Source organism: Lepus europaeus, chromosome Y (genome assembly GCF_033115175.1).
Source record: "Lepus europaeus isolate LE1 chromosome Y, mLepTim1.pri, whole genome shotgun sequence".
NCBI classification, from domain to species: Eukaryota; Metazoa; Chordata; class Mammalia; order Lagomorpha; family Leporidae; genus Lepus; species Lepus europaeus.
This window is the reverse complement of record NC_084851.1, coordinates 10,599,813-10,621,263: the sequence shown is the minus strand read 5'-3', so window position 1 is coordinate 10,621,263 and position 21,451 is coordinate 10,599,813. Positions and strand designations below refer to the sequence as shown.

The 21,451-nt window shown below is 34.8% G+C and overlaps 1 non-coding gene across 1 annotated transcript; it reads left to right on the top strand.

Moving 5' to 3' along the window:
• Positions 1-271: 271 nt before the first annotated feature.
• TRNAA-AGC (transfer RNA alanine (anticodon AGC)) lies at positions 272-343 on the top strand. Its single transcript has one exon. It is a non-coding gene; the product is annotated as a tRNA-Ala (tRNA).
• The last annotated feature ends 21,108 nt before the right edge of the window (positions 344-21,451 follow it).

Below are 21,451 nucleotides of genomic sequence, written 5' to 3'. Positions count from 1 at the left end.
ATCTATTGTATTCAGTTTTGTCTGAGTATTTCCTAATGGTTTCATTTAACTTATTTAATCTAATCTTTCTTGTAAGCTTGAAATTAAATCTGTAAACTTAGATTCAAGCAAAATATAATTTGGCACTATCCTCACTGAAATATTAATAACTTCTTTATAATGTACCAAGTCCCTCTTTGTACCTGGGCTATGGCTCAATAGGCTAATCCTCTGCCTTGTGGTGCTGGCACACTGGGTTCTAGTCCCAGTTGGGACACTGGATTATATCGTTGGGGGTGTAGCTCAGTAGTAGAGCACATGCTTAGCATGCACGAGGCCCTGGGTTCAATCCCCAGCACCTCCAGGCCTCTCCATGAGCTTGGCTTTTTCCAAAATCACAGACTATTAAGTGTTTTTGTTTTGTTTTGTTTTGTTTTGTTTTGTTTTGTTCTAGTACTATTGGTTGAACTCTGTAATTAACACACAATTATTCTTAGGTGTTTAAATGTTAACTGAAAAGTGATCCCTGTTAAGTATAACAGTAGGAATAAGAGAGGGAGGAGATGTACAATTTGGGACACGCTCAATCAGACTTGCCCTAAATGGTGGACTTACAATCATGCCAGGGGATTCCAATATTTATCAATATCCTATTCTGTCTTAAGAAAGAGTTCTTATTCCCTGAAGTATACCACAGGGCTTGAGTGTTTGAGTGATAATAGAACAAGGTTTGTAGGGCTGTACACCTCTCCTTATTCTTTTCATCCTGGAGTTTTGCACATTTATTTGGCTTGTCAAGATCTTTAGAAAATCTTTTTGAGACCAAGAATTACATTAGGCCGGCGCTGCAGCTCAATAGGCTAATCCTCCACCTTGCAGCACCAGCACACGGGGTTCTAGTCCTGGTCGGGGAGCCAGATTCTGTCCTGGTTGTCCCTCTTCCAGGCCATCTCTCTGCTGTGGCCAGGGAGTGCAGTGGAGGATGGCCCAAGTGCTTGGGCCCTGCACCCAATGGGAGACCAGGAGAAGCACCTGGCTCCTGGCTTCGGATCAGTGCGGTCCGCTGGCCGCTGCGTGCCAGCCATGACAGCCATTGGAGGGTGAACCAACGGCAAAGGAAGACCTTTCTCTCTGTCTCTCTCTCTCACTATCCACTCTGAGTGTCAAAATAAATAAATGAATGAATAAATAAATAAATAAATAAAAGAACTACATTAAATTTATAGATTATAGATTAATTGATTGCTATATTGTGTCTTCCTCATGAATGGTGCCCCCTCTCTGAGACAATCATATCATTACCTAAATCACTTCCCCATTATTTTGGGACCCATGGTTTATAATACTTTAAAATTAAGTAGAATAAATTATTTTGGATTTATGTTTTTGCCACTTATATGTATTTATTTGTAAATTAAATTGACAAATTTCATTTTAGAACTTTTAGAAGTATTTAATAATATTTTAGAATTATTTTGCAAAATAAATCCTTTGATTGAAAGTTAATAAACTCTATAAACTTACAAATTTATACTCAGAAAAATTATAATATTACATATAAATTATATGTGAATGACTTTTTCATTTTTATTTTGTCTTTGAATTATTATCTATGTATATCATCATTCTCTCATTTTATGCCATCTCTAGGACAAGACCAATCTTCTTTTCCAAAATTATTTGAAATGCAGTGGCACAAAGGGAGAGACACATAACACACACACCTACAGAGAGAGAGAGAGAGAGAGAGAGAGAGAGAGAAAGATTTCATCAACTGGTTCAGCACACAAATGAATGCAATGACTGACTCAGTCACACCAATTCCAGGAGCCTGGGAACACATCTGGGCCTCCTCTGTAGGTGTCAGTAGTCCAAGCATTTTGGTCATCTTCTTTTTCCCTCATTACCAGGGAGCTTGATTGGAAACAGGTCTGACAGAACTGGAACATGTACTCTGATATGGACTATTGGCAATGCAAATGACAGCTTAGTCCACAGTGCCAAAAGGCAAGTCTGGCATATTTTTCTTTTAATTCTTTTCTACTGACTTCTTTTCTTTTTAAATAGTAAACAAATTTCATGTATTTCATATATACAGATATAGGAACATAGCAATACTTCTCACCCTCCCCACCCTCCTCCATGCTCCCTCCATTCTTCCTCCTCTCTTTTTTATTGGTTTAATTTTAACTGTGAGATTGACAATGACCTGTTCATTCTAGAAATTGTCTAGCTAATTTTCTATTCATAAGCTTTCATAAGCACTTAGAATCTGTTTACATGATCATTTTCAGATGACCTTTGCTTATTTTTGAGGAATTTTGATGTAACTAAGATTTTTTTTTTTTGAAATCCCACAACTTGCCATTTTCAATACAAGTGTCTTTATTTTAAGTTTAATATTCACCAGGAATGATGCTATAAGAGAGTTAGAGTGGTTTTCTTATATTCTTTGTGTGTGTCAATTTGATCAATAATTCTAACCATTCCCCATATAATTGTTTCTCAGTGTTATTGCTCTTACCATTTTTACCCAGTTGTACTCACAGAAATACTAGGATCATTTTATATTGTTATGTGCATTCTATTTTTAATTCTAATTAGCCTCTCACTTTGTTGCATTCCAATGTAAATTAAAATTAAACTTTTGCAAAAACATGATTAGGTTTTTTTTACCATTTTCATTCTTGTTAATAATGTCAATAAAGTCTGTAAATGAACTAATGAAGTTTTAGTTACACATTTTCTGAAAGTTGGATATGGGATTCATTCATACTTTCAATGATATATGTTCTTCTTATTTCATTTTTTTATTTGTAGATACCAAATTGAAATTGGTATTTAATTTTTCTTTTTTTGTTAAGATTTATTTATTTATTTGAAAGTCAGATTTACATAGAGAGGAGAGGTGGAGAGGCAGAGAGAAAGAGAGAGAGAGAAAGAAAGAGAGAGGTCTTCCTTCTTTTCCATCTGCTGGTTCACTACTTAATTGGCCATCACACCTGGAAAAATTAGTATTGAATTTTTCAATACATTAATTTATTTATTTTTGGCATAAATTTATTTATTTATTTGTTTATTTTTAATACATTAAATTTATACACTGATATGTTTAATTTATTCTAGCAAGTTGCAAGAATGGTTCTCAATTTATGTTCCTACAGCTTTCTGTGATTTGTAAATGAAATTTACGGGGGTTTTAAAAAATATTTCCTTTATTTGTTTGGAATTCTTGGACACATCTGTAGACATTTCTCTGTTACTTATAGCAATAACAATATAATATTTAATATATCTGAATCATTCTAGTTTGTGTTTGAGTTAATTTTCATGTAAGACATGAATAATGAATAATCTGTCTTATTCCAATTCTGGCAGAGGGGACTTGGGCTGATATTCATCTATGATTTTATATGAGATTATCAATGACATGGTAACTATGGATGCTATGTATATTATCTTCTCATTCATCACTTTGAAGAAGTCACTAGGTCCTACTGTCATAATGTATGTTGCAGCATCACATATATACCATATTTACATACTATATATTATTTATTATTTACATTACATATTATGTATATATTACATATTTATCCTAGTCATGCAAACACATGATTCTGTCATTTCCATTGTGATGTCATGAAATTGCTCAATTTCCATAAGATACACTATCAACTTCCATGTACTTTGTTTCTCAGAACTGTGCTTGAGCAGTCTCATGTCCTGTTTCTAATTTCTTATTTTTTTCTTTGAAACTTTAAAAGCTAACTTTTGGAATTTTCCAAAAGTTTTCAGACCTTTTTAGATTATGAGTATTATTTTAAGCTGTGTGATGCTTTCCTTATCTCAGGTCTTCTAATCTTTCAGTATTTTTTAATATAAATTTGTAGTTATTTTTCTCATTTCTTCTAAATATGCTTAGATTTAATTTTTATTACTATAATATCATTCATTTCTATTTCCAGAAATCATAATATATTGTGCATTATAAGTCAACACATTACTGTGACTTTCATTTTATTTTTGAATTTATTCTAATAACCATCCTTTTTTATATTTATTAACAGCAGGGCTTATGCCAATCTTAGGACAAGTTACCTGTGGCCACGTTGGTGTACTTTATCTTTCTAATGTTATCAACTTTCTCTATATTCTGCCACCTATATTACAGTGTTCAAGATCAACATTGCACAGAGTCATCTAGCATCAGTGTCATCTTTCTCCTTTGCAGGTCATATAGATGTTATGATTGTGGACTCTTGGATCTCTACATTGACCTTTGATTTTGGAAGCTATATAACAAGTTTTATTTGAGTTATATTTCAAATATATGCTGTTAATGTACTTAAATATTTTTTTTATTTAAGCTGTCGGCCAACTGTATTTTCTTTTGTAATTCCATGAGTAAGTCTCTTTATCACAAAATGCATGAATACTTTGTCACTTATGCTCTTGCTACAAGAGTATTCACTTTCACTCAATATCAAAATGCATGTATAGTCCTGAAAATACTTGTCTTCCTAGTCAGCATGCTTATGTTGAAGTTATAAAATTTCCCATATTTCTTTCAGTTGTCTAACTCCTTCCATGATTGCTGCTTTGGAAAATTGTGCAAATATGGAGATTTTGAGATGTTCAATTTAGTGCATTCTCTCTCTCTCTCTCTCTCTCTCTCTCTCTATATATATATATATATATATATATATGTATATATACATATATAAACATATATATACATATATTTTATATTTATATGATATATACATAATATATAATATATACATATATACAAACATGTATGTATATATATGTATAATATATGTATATTATATATACATATATATTTATATATACATAATATGCACTTTACACTTCTTTGAAGATTTATTTGAAAGATTGAGTTACAGAGAGGAAGAGAGAGAGAGAGAGAGTCTTCCATCTGCCAGTTCACTTCCCAGTTGGCATTAATGGCCATAGAGCCAGGAACTTCTTCCAGGTCTCCCACGGGTGTGCAGGGGCCCAAGGCTTTGGGCCATCTTCTATTGCTTTCTTAGGCCATAGCAGAGAGCTAGATTGGAAGTGGAGCAGCCAAGATTCAAATGAGCAGTGGCTTTACCTGCTATGCCACAGTGCAGGCCCCTTTACACTTTTGAGGACACATATTTGCTTCAAAGGTTGCTTTATTTTCAGATACTCTAAATTGGTCATTCGTTTTAAAGTGCCCATACCTTAAATTGAGGTGCTCTTACCGTAGCTTCAAGATTAGTTATTTAAACTGGATAAGACTTTCTGGATTTAAGCACCTGCAATTTTTTTGTATTTTTCAATGTAGGTTTATGACTATTTTTACCTCTATACATTACCTCTGCTTGTGACCCTATTTCTGCTTCTAACAAATTTTCCATTAGTAGACCAAACAGTCAAAATACAATGAATATTTTTATGTTGTATTTGAGTTTGCTATTTCCATCTGAGTACATGGAAAATAATCTAATTCATGCCAATTCTAGCACATGAAATTTCAGACTACTTTGCCTTGCCTGATTGTTGTTTAAGTATCATCTGTGTTGATTCTGGAAATGTCCAAGCAAATTTTATGTTCATAGTATCCAAGCATATTCTAGAGCTAGTTCTTAGAATTAATGTATTTTATTGTCATGGAATTTGAATTCAACTTTTCACTTTGGAAATTGAGGTTAATTTTGTTTGATCTTTGAATAATGTCAGTTGTTTTTCTTATGGATTTGCCTTTCTTTTTACAATGACATACTTTGAGTTTATTTTATAATCATAAGCTTAACCATAGGCCAATCCCAGCCATGTGAATGTCATTGTGAGATCATCATCACTCCCAACATTCTATAGGTGTCCTGGAAACTTTCTGGTACACAGTGTCTCAGAGTCATCTTAATCAGTGGTTATCATTCTCTCTCCTCAAGGTAGTGCACACATGTACATATATTTGTAAAAATAATATACATAAAGCCATATGTGTATATTTCTTAATTTTTATAGTACTCTGAATCATAGTTTTTGATGATTCAAATTTTCTTCTAGATCTAGATACTGGTACATGTTATGACAATTTGACAATTATGTAAGGGAAAGGATCTTGACCTGGTTTTTAATCCTACAACTTAATTTCTGGTTTATTTAATTTTAGAGATTGTTAGACAGGTGAACACAAGCAGGGTATGAGCTACAATATGATGTTTCATATGTTTTATTTACATTACTGTAATGACATGGGATTGCATTATTATGGGGCCATTCCAATGAAAAGTAAGTTATACAAATTTTGAATGTGTAGCTCTAGATATAAATATATTCGCTTTAATGTTTTCTGGTTACTGGCATAGTTTTGTTTTATTTGCATACTTTTTTCTTATTTTCTATTTTTAATTTATATGTAATGGGTTATTATTTACAAAAATCCCTTATATGTGCTTGTCACATTTTTAATTGTTATTTTCAAGTAACTGAATTCACAGTAATGCAATTATAATTTATATTGTAACAAGTATACCTCTTTTGCATATTTTGTTTTATCTTTGAGCTTATTCTTCTCATCTCTGTATATGAAAAGTAACCCAATGGAAGCCTATCCTAGGACTAAACCTATTAGTATGTTGCTTGGCTTTTAACATTGAAAGGCTATCAGCTTACTCAAAATTTTGTTAGTTTTCTTGGCCAGTTTTATTTTTATGGTTCATCAAAAGCACTTCTAGCCCATATTATTATTCTGCCTTTCCAGATTATATATTTTTAATTTTTGCTGGTTTACATGAGTGTAAGTAAATCATTGGTTCTTGATTTCTTCAAAGTGTAGATGTAAATATATGTTTCATTTAAGATTTTTTATATAAAAGGTATAGGGTTTTCATTCTCATTCCTTTTTATTTCAGTTCTCAAGTTAAATGCACATTTAATAGATGTTGGTTCACCCAATTCTCTTATATATGTTGTCATGCTATTATTGCTCCTGCATTATTGATCACTGCTACTTCCAGTAATTAGAATATAGGTGATATAAAAACATGCATTTCTAAGTTGTGCAGTGTTTTAGTTATTCTCTTTTAATTGATTATTGTGACCTGTTTACATCATCAACACCCTATTATAAGCCAGGTCTACTACTATAGTTAGGCCATTTTTGCTGTTTTTTGTGACATCAACAAGGTAAAAATTATCTGAATTCTTTTGTATCTATTTCATGTTCCCAAATTTTCAAAGCCTTCTTGACCCATCATTCTCAATTTGCAGGGGAATTTTCTCATCTTTCAGAGGACTATAAATTTTTGAATTCCTAAGTATATCTGTAAATAGAAATATCTTTCCTTGAGATTTGCATGATTTCCAAGATCTTTGGATTATTTTTATTCATTTATCCTTATTTCCCATGTGAAATAAGGATAAATTAACAGAGTTCCTTCAATTTTCTTATCACTTTGTTTTCTCTCCTACAAAATAACAGTTCTACTAACAGTAATCACCCTGGAATTTATACTCTAGTATTAGAAATATTTTAATCTTTCCTTTGGATTGGAATTTATGAATATTGCCCAATTATGTCATCAAATAATGTACCAGTGGTAGCACTGTGAATATTTGAATAAATTTGTTCAATTTTTAATTCTGTTGTCAATTTCTTCAACATTCAGAAAGTAACTTAACTACTTTTTATATTCAAAATTTCTCAGAGCCATCTACATCTGGGGTATTGTTTTACTCTTTCAAGGACTTTTATTTTTTACTCTGTATGGATTTTTATGGAAAAATATATCCCATTGATGTTGAAATTTTTAATAGTATACTTCTAAATTCAGGACTTGTTCCTTTAAGATCTTTTTTTAAAACTATTACTTAATGAATATAAATTTCCAAAGTACAACTTATGGATTACAATGGCTTCCCCACCCCCATAACTTCCCTCCCACCCACAACCCTCCCTTTTCCCACTCCCTCTCCCCTTCCATTTATATCAAGATTCATTTTCAATTCTCTTTACATACAGATGATCAATTTAGTATATATTAAGTAAAGATTTCATCAGTTTGCACCCACATAGAAACATAAAGTGAAAAATACTGTTGGAGTACTAATTATAGCATTAAATCAAAATGTACAGCACATTAAGGACAGAGATCCTACATGAGGAGTAAGTGCACAATGACTCCTGTTGTTGACTTAACAAATTGACACTCTTGTTTATGGCATCAGTAATCACCCTAGGCTCTTGTCATCAGTTGCCAAGGCTATGGAAGCCTTTTGAGTTCACCAATTCGTTTACATAGCCAGGTGTCCTGTAATTAGGTACTTATACATTTATTATAGTTACATTTTCCTGTTGAATTTATTCCTTAATCATTAGATAGTACACTTCTTTGTTATTTTTAACTTTTTATGTTAAAGTCTATTTTGTCTGATATTAGAATAGCTCTACCAACTCTTTTGGTTTCTGTTAGCATGAAATATCTTTCTCCATATTTTCACTTTCAGTCTGTATGTATCATTTTGGTGAGATATGTTTCTTCTAGGCAGTAAACTGGTTTTGTTTTTAATCCATTAAGTCACTCTGTATCTTTCAACTGGAGAGTTGAGGCTATCTTCAATCAAGGTTACTATTGACAGATAATGACTTGGCACTGCCATTTTCCCATAAATATTTATATTGTTTACTTTGGATTTCCTTTGTACTTTCTTGGGGATATTTTCTGCCTTCACTTTCTTTCACAGTAATGACCGTGTTTTCGTGTTTCTGTGTGTAGGACATACTTGATCATCTTTTATTAAGGCTGGGCAAGTTGTGAGAAATTCTTTCAATTTCTGTTTGTTATGGAAGGTCTTTATGTCATCTTCATTCATAAATAAGAGCTTTGAAGTGTACAATAGTCTTGGTTGACTTTTTTTTTCTCTTAAGACTTGGCATATATCTTGCCATTCATTCTTAGGCTTTGGGGTTTCTGATGAAAAGTCAGCTATGAATCTAAGCTAAAGGTAATCTGGAGTTTCTATCATGTACAATTTAGAATATTTATGTTTTACTATGGAGAGTTTTACTACAATGTGTCATGAAGATCTTTTCTGCTTTTGTCTATTAGAAGCTTTATGTGCTTCACATACTTGAATGCTACTTTCTCCAAATTAGGGAAGTTTTCTGTAATTATTTCTCTAAAAATGCCTTCTAAATCCATTCTCTTTCCACTGCTTCAGGAATACTTAAGAGCTGATATTGGGTCATTTCATAGAATCTCATAAAACTCCACACTGTTTTTTAATTTTTCTAATTTATTTTCTTCTCTATTTTTCGTCTTACTATAAAAATCCATTGAGTTGTCATCTAACATGTGTGTTATTTCTTCTGCCTCACTGAATCTGTTGTTAAGGCTTCCTACCATGTTTTAAATTTGAACTATTGATTCTTTATTTCTAATATGTCATTTTGATTTCTCTTATAATATCAATGTCATCAGAAAATATTCAGGTCATATATGGATTTCTTTAATTCATGGATTTGCTTCTGATTACTTCTAAGTAATCCTACAATCAATGTTTTGAATTCCATTTCAGGCATTTCTTCAATCTCTTCATCTTCATATTCTGGTATTGAAGTGTTGTGTTCTTTTGTGGGCAAGATGTTGTCTTCCCTATTCTTGTTTCCTGAATTGTTACATTTTTTAAGGCAATTTTGGAGATACTTGATATTTATTAATTATTTGTCCCTGTTATGGATTTTATCTTGGAATATGTCTCTGTGGCTTAGTGGAGTATCTGCTCTTTTGGTGAATATCCAGAGATAGTTCTGTTTAGTGCTCCAAGTTGAAGGAAGTGTCCACATTGACACCCAATTTGTCTGTGTTAAATACCTTTTTTGTTATCAGAGGGGAGGTTTGATCAGCTCTATTAGTGTAGTTCATGCTCACCTCCTCTCCTACGAAGAGACCAATGCTTAGGTGCTAGCCACAGTTGCTACACTATTCATCTATGCTGTTATAAGAACAGTACAAAGGATCTGTACAGTCCTTGGTGTGATCATGGATCCTGCAGCAGTGACCCTCACCAGGGAATCAGGGAGCCAAGAGCATGTGGAGCCATCTGCAATGACTTCCCAAAGACCAAGCCATACTCTGTGCCCTCCAAGGCAGCCATGATGTTTTCACAGCCGCAGCAAACAGTTATGAGCACCCTGTCAATTCTCCCAGCTTTCAGTTTTGGCTTAAGTCCCAGACTTAAGTGATTCCTCTTAGCTGGTTGCTGGACACACAGACACAAGCTGGTACAGCCATTACATATGCCCCAAATGGTGCCTGCTCTTTCTCAGCTAGTTACAGGATGCCAGTGCCTAGTGGAGAGAGCAAGAGAAATGTGGTCATTTTTCCCCTCCAGGTTGGAAGGTACACTGTACCCCACAGGGCTCCAACCCAGATCAGACCAGGCTCTTCCCACAGCTTTATTGCCAATGGCTTGGGCTGCTGCAGTCTGGTCTTGCCTCACTCTCCAAACTGGTACTGAGGCTGCTGGATTCATGATTCATGTGCATCCACACACTCCACAGAGGTCCACAGTGTCCCTCTAATTTGGTTCAAAGTCTCTTACCTGAGATTGCACTCTCTTTACTATTTTTCAACTTTCTTCCCCTAGACTAGAGCAGTAATCTCACTCCCTATTCCACCATCTTGGAATCCTCTTAATAAATATTTTTAATGGGGCCAGTGCTGTGGAATAGCAGATTAACCTGCCACCTGCAGTGCCAGCATCCCCTATGGACACTGGTTTGTGTACTGGCTGCTCCACTCCAGATCCAGCTCTTTGCTATAGCCTGGGGAAGCAGTGGAAGATGGCCCAAGTCCTTGGACCCCTGCACTCATGTGGGATATCTATAAGAAGCTCATGGATCCTGGCTTTGGATCAACCCAGCTCCAGCCATTCTAGCCAGTTGAGAAATGAACAAATTGAGGGAAGACCTCTCTCACTCTCTCTCTTTACCTCTCCTTCTCTCTCTGTGTAACTCTTTAAAATAAATAAATAAATCTTTAATAAAATTCATACCATAGCTCTGCATAGAATTATTACAAACTCATTAACATAACATGAAGATGTTTAAAGGACTAAACAAACTGAAGTAAGCATTCATAATGGAAAAGAAAAATTAAGAATGTAGAGCTGATATTTTTGAAAAAAACAATGAATGTGAAGTAATGCTATAAGATATATCATTGAAATTAATAGAAAATACACAAATAAATAAAATTCTCCCAAGTGTGTACTAGAATTTGGTGTGAATATTGGTGGGATTTCAGATTGATGAAGATAGATTACAATAAATCTTACAGGAAATGATCTTGTCACTGGTGGGGGGGAGTGTTAATGCACACATCCAGGCAAGGTAACCAAACATAGAAGAACTTGAATAAATCACTAAATATTATATTTCAGTAAGACAAATCCATTTAAAATGTGGCAGTAAGCACAAGAAACTCAAAGCCAAAACTGAAATATTTAAATACCAGAAGTAAACATATTAACACAAAATGCATTATAAGAAATGTTTCAAAAATTTCTGAGGTATGGGGGCTGGCATTGTGGCATAGTGAGATAAACTTCCTCCTAGGGTGCCAGCATCCCATATGGGTGCCACTTTGTGTCCCAGTTTTTTCTCTTGCAATCCAGCTCTCTGCTATGCCCAGAAAAGCAGTAGATGACCCAAGTTCATGGGCCTCTGTACCCACATGGAAGACCCAGGAGAAGCTCCTGGACCCAGCCTTCATATCATCCCAGCTCCAGCCTATGTGGCCATTTGGGACTGAACCAAAAGGAGGAAGACCTTCCTCTCTGTCTCTCCCTCTCTCTGTCTATAACTCTATCTTTCAAATATATAAATAAAACTTTAAAAAATTATAAGATATGAATCATAGGGTTTTTACTTTAGGTAATGTGTTTTTACTTTAGGTAATTACTCCATTGCATAATGAACTTCTACAAATCAATAGAACAAAACCTAATAACTAAACAAAAAATGGAAAAAAATATGTATGGATTGTTTTTAAAAAAGGACAAGTGAGTTTAGATAGATGAATAGAAATGCAACCTCATTGGCATAAATTAACAAAAACAACCCTGAAATCATCATTTTTACCTATCATATTGGCAAGATTCCTAAAAGTATGAGAAGGTTATATTGGCCAGGCTTACTGGAAAAACAAACCATCACATATATTACCAGAGAATTGGACCCACATCCAAAGAGCCTGCACTTGCTCCTCATGTGGGATCTCTGTCCTTAATGTGCTGTACATTTTGCTTTAATGCTATAACTAGTACTCAAACAGTATGTTTCACTTTGTGTTGCTATGTGGGTGCAAACTATTGAAATCTTTACTTAATGTATACTAAATTGATCTTCTGTATGTAAAGAGAATTGAAAATGAATCTTGATGTGAATGGAATGGGAGAGGGAGTGGGAGAGGGGAGGGTTGCAGGTGGGAGGGAAGTTATGGGAGGGGGAAGCCATTGTAATCCATAAGCTGTACTTTGGAAATGTATATTCATTAAATAAAAGTTAAAAAAAATTGCTGTGCCCTCTGCCAGTTTGAGTCCCGTCTGCTCCACTTCCAATTCTGCTCTCTGCTGTGGTCTGGGAAATCAGTAGAAGATGGCCCAAGCCCTTGGGTCCCTGCAACCATGTGAAGACCTGGAAGAAGCTCCTGGCTCCTGGCTTTGGATCTGCACAGCTCTGACCATCGCAATCAATTAGGGAGTGAACCAGCAGGTGAAAGACCTTTTTCTCTCTCTCTTTCTGCTTCTGCTTCTCTTCCTCTCTCTGTGTAACTCCAACATTCAAATAAATAAATTAATAAATCTGAAAAAAAATTGCTGTGCCCTCAACACTATAAGCAAAGCAGGTGAGGTACTTTTGCCTTGTTCAGGAAAATGTGTTGCTTTTGGATAAATAACTCTCAAAAGGTAGAAACCAGCTCAAAAAACTTAAAACTCATTAAGGTGTACATTTATTTAAACAAAAATCTCAATTATGACACGAGGTGGAGGACTCTGTTATAGGCACTTAAATGGTTACTTTGGAATCTCATGGGGCCTTTTTATTCCTATTATAGTTCTCATTTTCCTGGTTCACATATCCTTAAAGAATTCATTGTCTTTATCTCCCATAAAATCAATGCCATCACGCTAGAGATGGTTCTGCAAATAACAACCTTTCATGAATCTCCTCCAGTTCTCTTGAAGTCCACTGAATAGATGCTGCGAATCTGGGCCCACAATCTATTGTCATCATCACTGAACTTCAAAAGGAAATGGAGCAACCATTGCCCCAAATATTAATCTTGGAACTGGATATAATTTTAAAATACATTTATTTGATTTATTTCTAAGGCAGAGTTTTGGAGAAAGGACACAGAGAGAAATAGATCTTCCATCTGCTGGTTTAGTCCCCATATGGCCTCACTATCAGGCCAGGAAATATGTTGCTTACCTTTTATGGATATATATGGGATTCTAACTATTCCTTTAATTTCTAAAGTTAACGTAGTTGTAAGTGTTGTTTTTAAATTTCCCTTCTTAATGAATTTTTCACCCATGTTGCTTATGTCTGTTTTTCAGTCTATTTCCTCCACTGAGCTAGTCGTTTCTACTCAGTTAACCACAATATATTTACTTCATAAGTATCCATTTCTTATTTTTTATCTTATCTTTTAGATTACCATCACATCCTATAATAAAGTCAGTGGTACTATTTAAACCTGTGGCCAAATTGACTGAGTTTTTACTATGAGGTCATGCATTCTATCGAATTTCTTTATGTTGTTCTGACAACCAACATGTACTTATATCCCTGAGGCATCATAGGCCTGCCTGATATTTCACACATTCTATATAATACATTTTAACTTATCTGAATTTCTAGGAGACTACATTTGCCATCAATGAATGAAAGTTTCTGCAGAATAGATCCAGATACTGGCTTCTTTAAGGTTATTATATTAACAGGTTTCATCTCTGATTTAACATTTCATAGAAAAATTTTCCTTCATTTCCCCTTATAAGGCAATTGTAGTTATATGGTTTCCAGCCAGTTCCCTTATAACTACTTATTGCTCTATTAATTTTTTCAAATTATCCATTGTTTCTCATTGTATTTTTGATTTCATAACATCTACTTCCTTATTTAATATTTTTGTGCTTGAGTTTTTAACTGTCATCTCCTAAAATTATTTCTATGCAAATGTGGGTATGTTAACCTCAGGCCATCTTGCTTCAATTTTCATTATGAATTGTTGATTGGCACAAAGTTGTGTAAGTTCTGGGAACATTCATGCATAGTTTTCAAATGTATTTTAGGTAAATATGGTCATTACCCCTTTTTAGGGTATCATATTTCTCAGCAATTGTGAATATTTCTGAAACTATGAGATTAACTTTGACATTTTTTAGAGTGTCAATAGATTGTCTCTAGATATGGTTATCTTTTTATTCCAGCACCTGGTTGTTTTATTTACATTTCATGGTAAATGTTTATTATTGTTTTATTGTAATTATAATAACCTACTTTTCTTTTAAATCTACATGTCAATATTTTATTAGAGGTAATCAATTTTTCCTCATTGTAATCACAATGTATTTTATTATACATCTATATTTATTCCTTATTTTTTATTTGAATTTATAACAAGTAATTATATATCTCTTTTATACTGCATGGTGGGCCAGTACTAACACTGTGAATGTATGACCATCTTGTTGGTTACTTTAATTATGAGTTCAACACCATCAAAATATTTTCAGACATCTAAGGCTCATCTGGTCATTCTTTTTGTGTAATAATTTTTAAATTTTTTCTGAGTTTTTGAGAATTTTCATTAATCTTTGATTTTTGAAAATTTCGACATTATAATTCTAGATATATTCTTCTTTAATATCATTGTGGTAAGTCATATGATCTTTGGTTTAGTTTTCCTCATTTTTTTAATTTTAATTTTAAAGTGTAGTTTTATTGGCCTATTTCACATTAACATCTCTTACAAATCCTTTTCTTACAATTATAAATCCCCCAAATTATTAATTTCTCCACAGTAATTATAAATGTTTTTATTTCATCAATGTCCTTGATTTCATAACATATCCTTGATTTATGCTTCCTATATATAATGTAGTTATAACTGACTATTTTTCAGCAGTTTATCTGAAACTGGCTTGTTACTCATCTGTTGCTTTTAACAAGTCTCTTATTTTTTCACAGTAATGACAATATGTATATCAACAATTTCATCCACTTACCATTTTGTTTCTGCCTTTGAAATTATAACCACTTTTGTGTATCCTAATATCTAGTTTAAGCTAATCCTGGTATTGTGATGCTGCCAAAAAACTGTTGGCTTTTTCCTTATAATATGTCATAACCCCCCTGAAATTATGTAACCCTATCTTTGCAAATTTTATGAATGCAATTGTCCAGATAAAATTTAGACAAGACCTGATCATTCACTCTTTCCAGATAACATATGTTGCAGATTTTGCTGATGAATTTTATGAGAATTTGTTTACCTTTTAATTTTGAAATTGTGTGACAGTTCTGGATAGTGGAAACAAATTTTTAAAATATCTATGTTATTCATCTTGTTTTAGCTTATTGTTATATTTACTTATATAAGGTGGACAAATGACTTTATTTAAGAGCATAGTGATTTTTCCCACCTTAACCCTCCCTCCTGCCCACATTCTCAGCCTCCTTCCTTTTTCATTTCTTATTCTTTTTTTTGACAGGCAGAGTTAGACAGTGAGAGAGAGAGACAGGGAGAAATGTCCTCCTTCCATTGGTTCACCCCCCAAGTGGCTTCTATGGCAGGTGTGCTGTGCCAATCCAAAGCCAGGAGGCAGGTGCTTCCTCTTGGTCTCCCATATGGGTGCAGGGCCCAAGCACTTGGGCCATCCTCCACTGCACTCCTAGGCCACAGCAGAGAGTGGGACTGGAAGAGGAGCAACTGGGACAGAACCAGAGCCCCAACTGGGACTATTACCCAGAGTGCTGGTGCTACAGGAGGAGGATTAGCTTAGTGGGCTACAGCGCCGGCCCATTTCTTATTCTTTATTTTAACTTTACAATGACATATTTTTAGTTTATACTATACTAGTTACATTAACCCCCATTAAGTAAAGAATTCAACAGATAGTAAGACAAAAAACAAAAAACAAAAAAAACCTGTTCCACAATGGTAGAGACAAAGTCTGTAAAAAGAATAAATTCTCAAAATATCAATTTTACTCATATACATTATATTTTTGTACTCTGTTAATATTTATGTGTTGGAATATTACTCAGCCATAAAAAGAATGACATCTTGTCTTTTGCAAGAAAATGAATGCAACTGAAAACCATTCTAATGTTGAAATAAACAAATACAAAAGAAGACAAATTCCAAATGGTTTCCCTGAGCTGTTATAAGTAATAATATATATTAAAAAAAGATTTTTAAGGGCAGAGTGTAAAATGAGATTAGAATATATAGAGAGAAATATTCCATCCACTTGTTTGCCCACCTAAGTTCCATAACTACTGGTACTGAGACAGTCCAAAGCCAGTAACCAGAACTCTATATAGTCTCCCATATAGATGGCAGGAAATGAAGTACTTAGTGCCTCCAAGGTATATTAGCAGTAAGGTTGATCATTATCTGAATGGATCATACTAAAGCCAGGTACTCCAATATGGGAAAAAGGAATCCCAAACATCTTTAACTTTGTAATAGGGGGCATGATCTTTATTAGCTAAAACTCTAGAATTTTTTTCATTTGTATTTATTTGTTTTTTAATAAATTTTTAAAAATTTATTTGACAGAGTTATAGACAATGAGAGAGAGAGAGAAGGGGGAAAGGTCTTCCCTACACTGGTTCATTCCCCAAATGGCTGCTATGGCCAGCACTGCACCTTTCTGAATCCAGGAGCCAGGTACTTCTTCCTGGTCTCCTATGCAGGTGTAGCAACCCAAGCACTTGGGCCATCCTACACTGCCTTCCAGCAGATAGCTGGACCAGAAGAGGAGCAACCGAGACTAGAACCCAGTGTCCAAAAGGGGTGCCAGCACCACAAGCAGAGGATTAACCAAGTGAGCCATGGTGCTAGCCCCTTTTATATTCACTTGCAATGTATTGGTAATTGTGTGGTTTTCAGACAATTTGCTTGTATCTACTCTTTTCCTTTCCCCTCCCAATTATTAACTTTTTTCTCACAGTAATAACAAGAGTTTTTCATAACTGCATATCCTTTTAAATCCTCACTTTGTTGATATTATATCTATTACTAGATATCTTAATCTAAACCAACCCAGAGCTATGAAACTGTGAATTAGTTTGCTAGCATTCTGATTGTGAAGTTATCAGCTAAAAATCTTGTAGGTTTCCTGGAAACTCCCATTTGCACAGCTTCATGGAGATGTTAGTCTACTGTGTTCATTCACTCTATCCAGATAACTCTTTCTGGATGTTCACAGAACTCTAATTTTGCCTTTGATTTTAAAGTTTCTATAGTATAACCCTAGACATTTAAATTTATTCTTTATATGTTGTAAAATCCAGCATGCATTTTGTTTTATATTTTTGAGATGTTTTCATATTTTCCAATATTAATGTGCATACTTATCAGAAAACTCCCCATGTCTGCTTCTAATACTACCATTGTTCCTTTCAAAATCACTTCTTGGTTCTTGCAGTAATCACATTGTATCTGATTCATAACATGTACATCCTTTTTATTATTGTTTTGTTTTTGCATCTATTCCTGTAACCTTTGTATCAATAACATCTTAGTAAAACAATAGTGATATTGTGGACCAGTGGCAATCTTGGTTTCCATTTTCATTGTGATGTCATCAGCCTACACAAATTTTGTAAATATCTGATCTGTCTAAAATAATGTTTGCCTTCTTTGATTTTTATGACTCCAAAGTTATCAATGAAAATTTGCAATATTATCCTTTACACTTTATCATAAAACTATTCCAGGAGGTATAATGCTGCTTTTTATACATTCACTGTTTTTTATGGTTTTACATTCACTTCAATTTAGTTGCAATTAATGTTTTCACCAAATGCCATTATATCTACTTTTAAATATAATTTTTAAAATATAAATTATCCTTTGGCTTTAGAAATTTTATAAAATGTAGTTCTAGATTCTAGGATGCATCTTTTAAAATTATTTTCACTTTTTAAAAATTTATTTGACAGATCAAGTTAGACAGTGAGGGAGAGAAAGGTCTTCCTTCCGTTGGTTCACTCCCCAAATGGCTGCCATGGCTGGTGCTGCACTGATCCGAAGCCAAGAGCCAGGTGCTTCTCCTGGTCTCCCATGCAGGTGCAGGACCCAAGCACTTGGGCCATCCTCCAATGCACTCTGGGGCCACAGCAGAGAACTGGACTGGAACAGGAGCAACCAGGACAGAATCTGGCACCCTGACCAGGACTAGAACCCTGTGTGCTGGTGCCGCAGGTGGAGGATTAGCCTATTGAGCTGTGGTGCTGGCCCCTCATAAATCTTAACTGAGCCTTTTAGAAACAGCAATGAAGATGTTTAGGACCTAAGAGGTGGGGTAAAATACATACATATAGCTGATACCTCATGTTTGTTGTTGGTGTTTATTTTAAAATAATTATGACCTTGCTTTCAATAATTTCTAACTTTGAGAGCAACTGGGCTGCAATGAGTCTGAGCTATTAGTGAGCTGGAAAGTCAGTTGTGGGCTTGAAGGGTCAGTGCCCATGTGGAAAGGGATGGAGAGGGGAGATGGGTAGGCAGGTGGATCAGAAGCAAAATGACTTCCCAGGGACTTTGTTGGCTATCCTGACCCATTTCACAGGTGAAGAAATTAAGGCTCATTATGTTGTTGGCTTGTCCAACTGAGACCTCTGGAATCCCTAGCTCTCTCTGATCTCTGTACTCATGGGAACCTGGGCACCAGGCAGATGGCCAAGAATGCCTGACTGTGGACCCTGCGAGTAACGACACTGGGGACCATTTCCAACTGTGCAACACTAGCCAGTTAAGGATTACAATGGACCCTTTGCCCTCACTTTGGGATCTATCTTGGTGAGGAAGACTCTACTCTCCAGTTTGCTCCTGTACTTCCCCAGCCCTGTACCTTCTTTCACCATTCCTATCTTCCTCTGAACAACCCAGGGCCAGAAGCCACTGGGGTGGTGTAGCTGACTGGATGCACATACCCATTCCCTGTGAAAAGCCCCAAATCAGTAAAATCAGAGATGAAAATGGGAATGTAACAACAGACACCACAGAAATAAGAATCATCAGAAATTACTAAAAAGAGTTGTATGTCAGCAAACAGGGAAATCTATCAGAAATGGAAATATTACTGGAAACATACAAACTACCTAAATTGAACCATAAAAACATAGAAAACCTAAACAGACCCATAACTGGGTCAGAAATTGAATTAGTAATAAAGTCCCTCCCAACAAAGAAAAGCCCAGGACCGGATGGATTCACTGTTGAATTCTACCAGACATTTAAAGAAGAACTGACTCCAGTTCTTCTCAAACTATTCAGAACAATTGAAAAAAGAGAGAATCCTCCCAAATTCTTTCTATGAAGCCAGCATCACCTTAATTCTTAAACCTGAAAAAGATGTAGCAAAGAAAGATTATTACAGATCAATTTCCCTGATGAACAGACACAAAAATCTTCAATAAAATTCTGGCCAATAGAACACAACAACACATCAGAAAGATCATCCACCCAGACCAAGTGTGATTTATCCCTAGTATGCTGGGATGGTTCAACGTTTGCAAATCAATCAATGTGATACTCCACATTAACAAACTGCAGAAGAAAACCCATATGATTATCTCAATAGATGCAGAGAAAGCATTTGATAAAATGCAACACTCTTTCATGATGAAAACTCTAAGAAAATTGGGTTTAGAAAGAACAATCATCAATACAATCAAGGCAATTTATGAAAAATCCATAGCCAGTGCTCTACTGAATTTGTAAAAGTTGGAAGCATTTCCACTGAGATCTGGTATCAGACAGGGATGCCCACTCTCACCATTGCTATTCAATTTAATATTGGAAGTTTTAGAGCCATTAAGCAAGAAAAAAAAATTAAAGGGGTACCATTGGGAAGGAAGAAGTCAAACTATACCTATTTGCAGATGATATGATTCTTTATGGAATCCGCAGAATTCCACTACGAGTCAATTGGAATTCATAGAAGAGTTTGTCAAAGTAGCAGAATACAAAGTAAATGCACAAAAATCAAGAGCCTTTGCATACACAGGCAACGCCATGGCTGAAGAAGAACTTCTAAGTTCAAGTCCATTCACAGTAGCTACAAAAATAATCAAATACCTTGAAATAAACTTATCCAAGGATGTCAAAGATCTCTATGATGAGAATTACAAATTCTTAAAGAAAGAAGTAGAAAAATGGAAAATTTTCTCTGATCATGAATTGGAAGAATCAATATCATCAACATGTCCATTCTCCCAAAAGCAATTTATAGATTCAATGTGATACCAATCAAAATACCAAAGACATTCTACTCAGACCTGGAAAAAAATGATGTTGAAATTCCTATGGAGGTACAGGAGACCTCAAATAGCTAAAGCAATCTTGTACAACAAAAACAAAGCCAGAGGCATCACAATACAAGATTTCAAGACATACTATAGGGCAGTTATAATCAAACAGCATGGTACTGGTACAGAAACAAATGTTTGCATTGATCTCTAATGTTTATCTAGGATTAAGAGTAAAATGGATCACACAAACAAAACTAGTGTCTGCTAATACTGATAGAATTAAAAAGGAGAGAGTGATACTACATTGGAAGCAGGATAGACAGCAGACTCAGAATGGCAGATGTCCTAAACAGCACTCTGGCCTCAGAATCAGCCTTAAGGCATTCAAATCTGGCTAAAAAGCCCATGAGAGTATTTCAGGCATGGAAAGCCAAGATACTGTGGCAAAAATTTATTATAATAATGCTTTGTGGGGCACCTGGAGTGCTAGCATCCCATATGAGATAGTCCAATGTGCCCTTGTGCATATAAGTTATGCAATCTTCTGTGAATCCCATGATGCTTTTTTTTATCACCTAGTATTCAAAGCAATTCTTAGCTTACTTTTTCTATGTTTGTACATTATTACTAAAAAGAATTAAACTATCACATCTGCAATTGTTAAATTGTGTACATTTTTGTTTTTAAAGATTTATTTATCTGAAAGGCAGAGTTGAGTGAGAGAGAGAGAGAATATCTTCCATCCCCTGGTTCACTCCCCTTAATGGCCTGAGACAGGCCAATCTTATGCCAGGAGCCAGCAGCTTCTTTTGGGTCTCCCATGTGAATGCAGGTGTTCAAGTATTTGGAGCAGCTTTCACTGCTTTCCCAGGTGAATTAGCAGAGAGCTGTATCAAAAGTGGAGCAGCTGGGATTCAA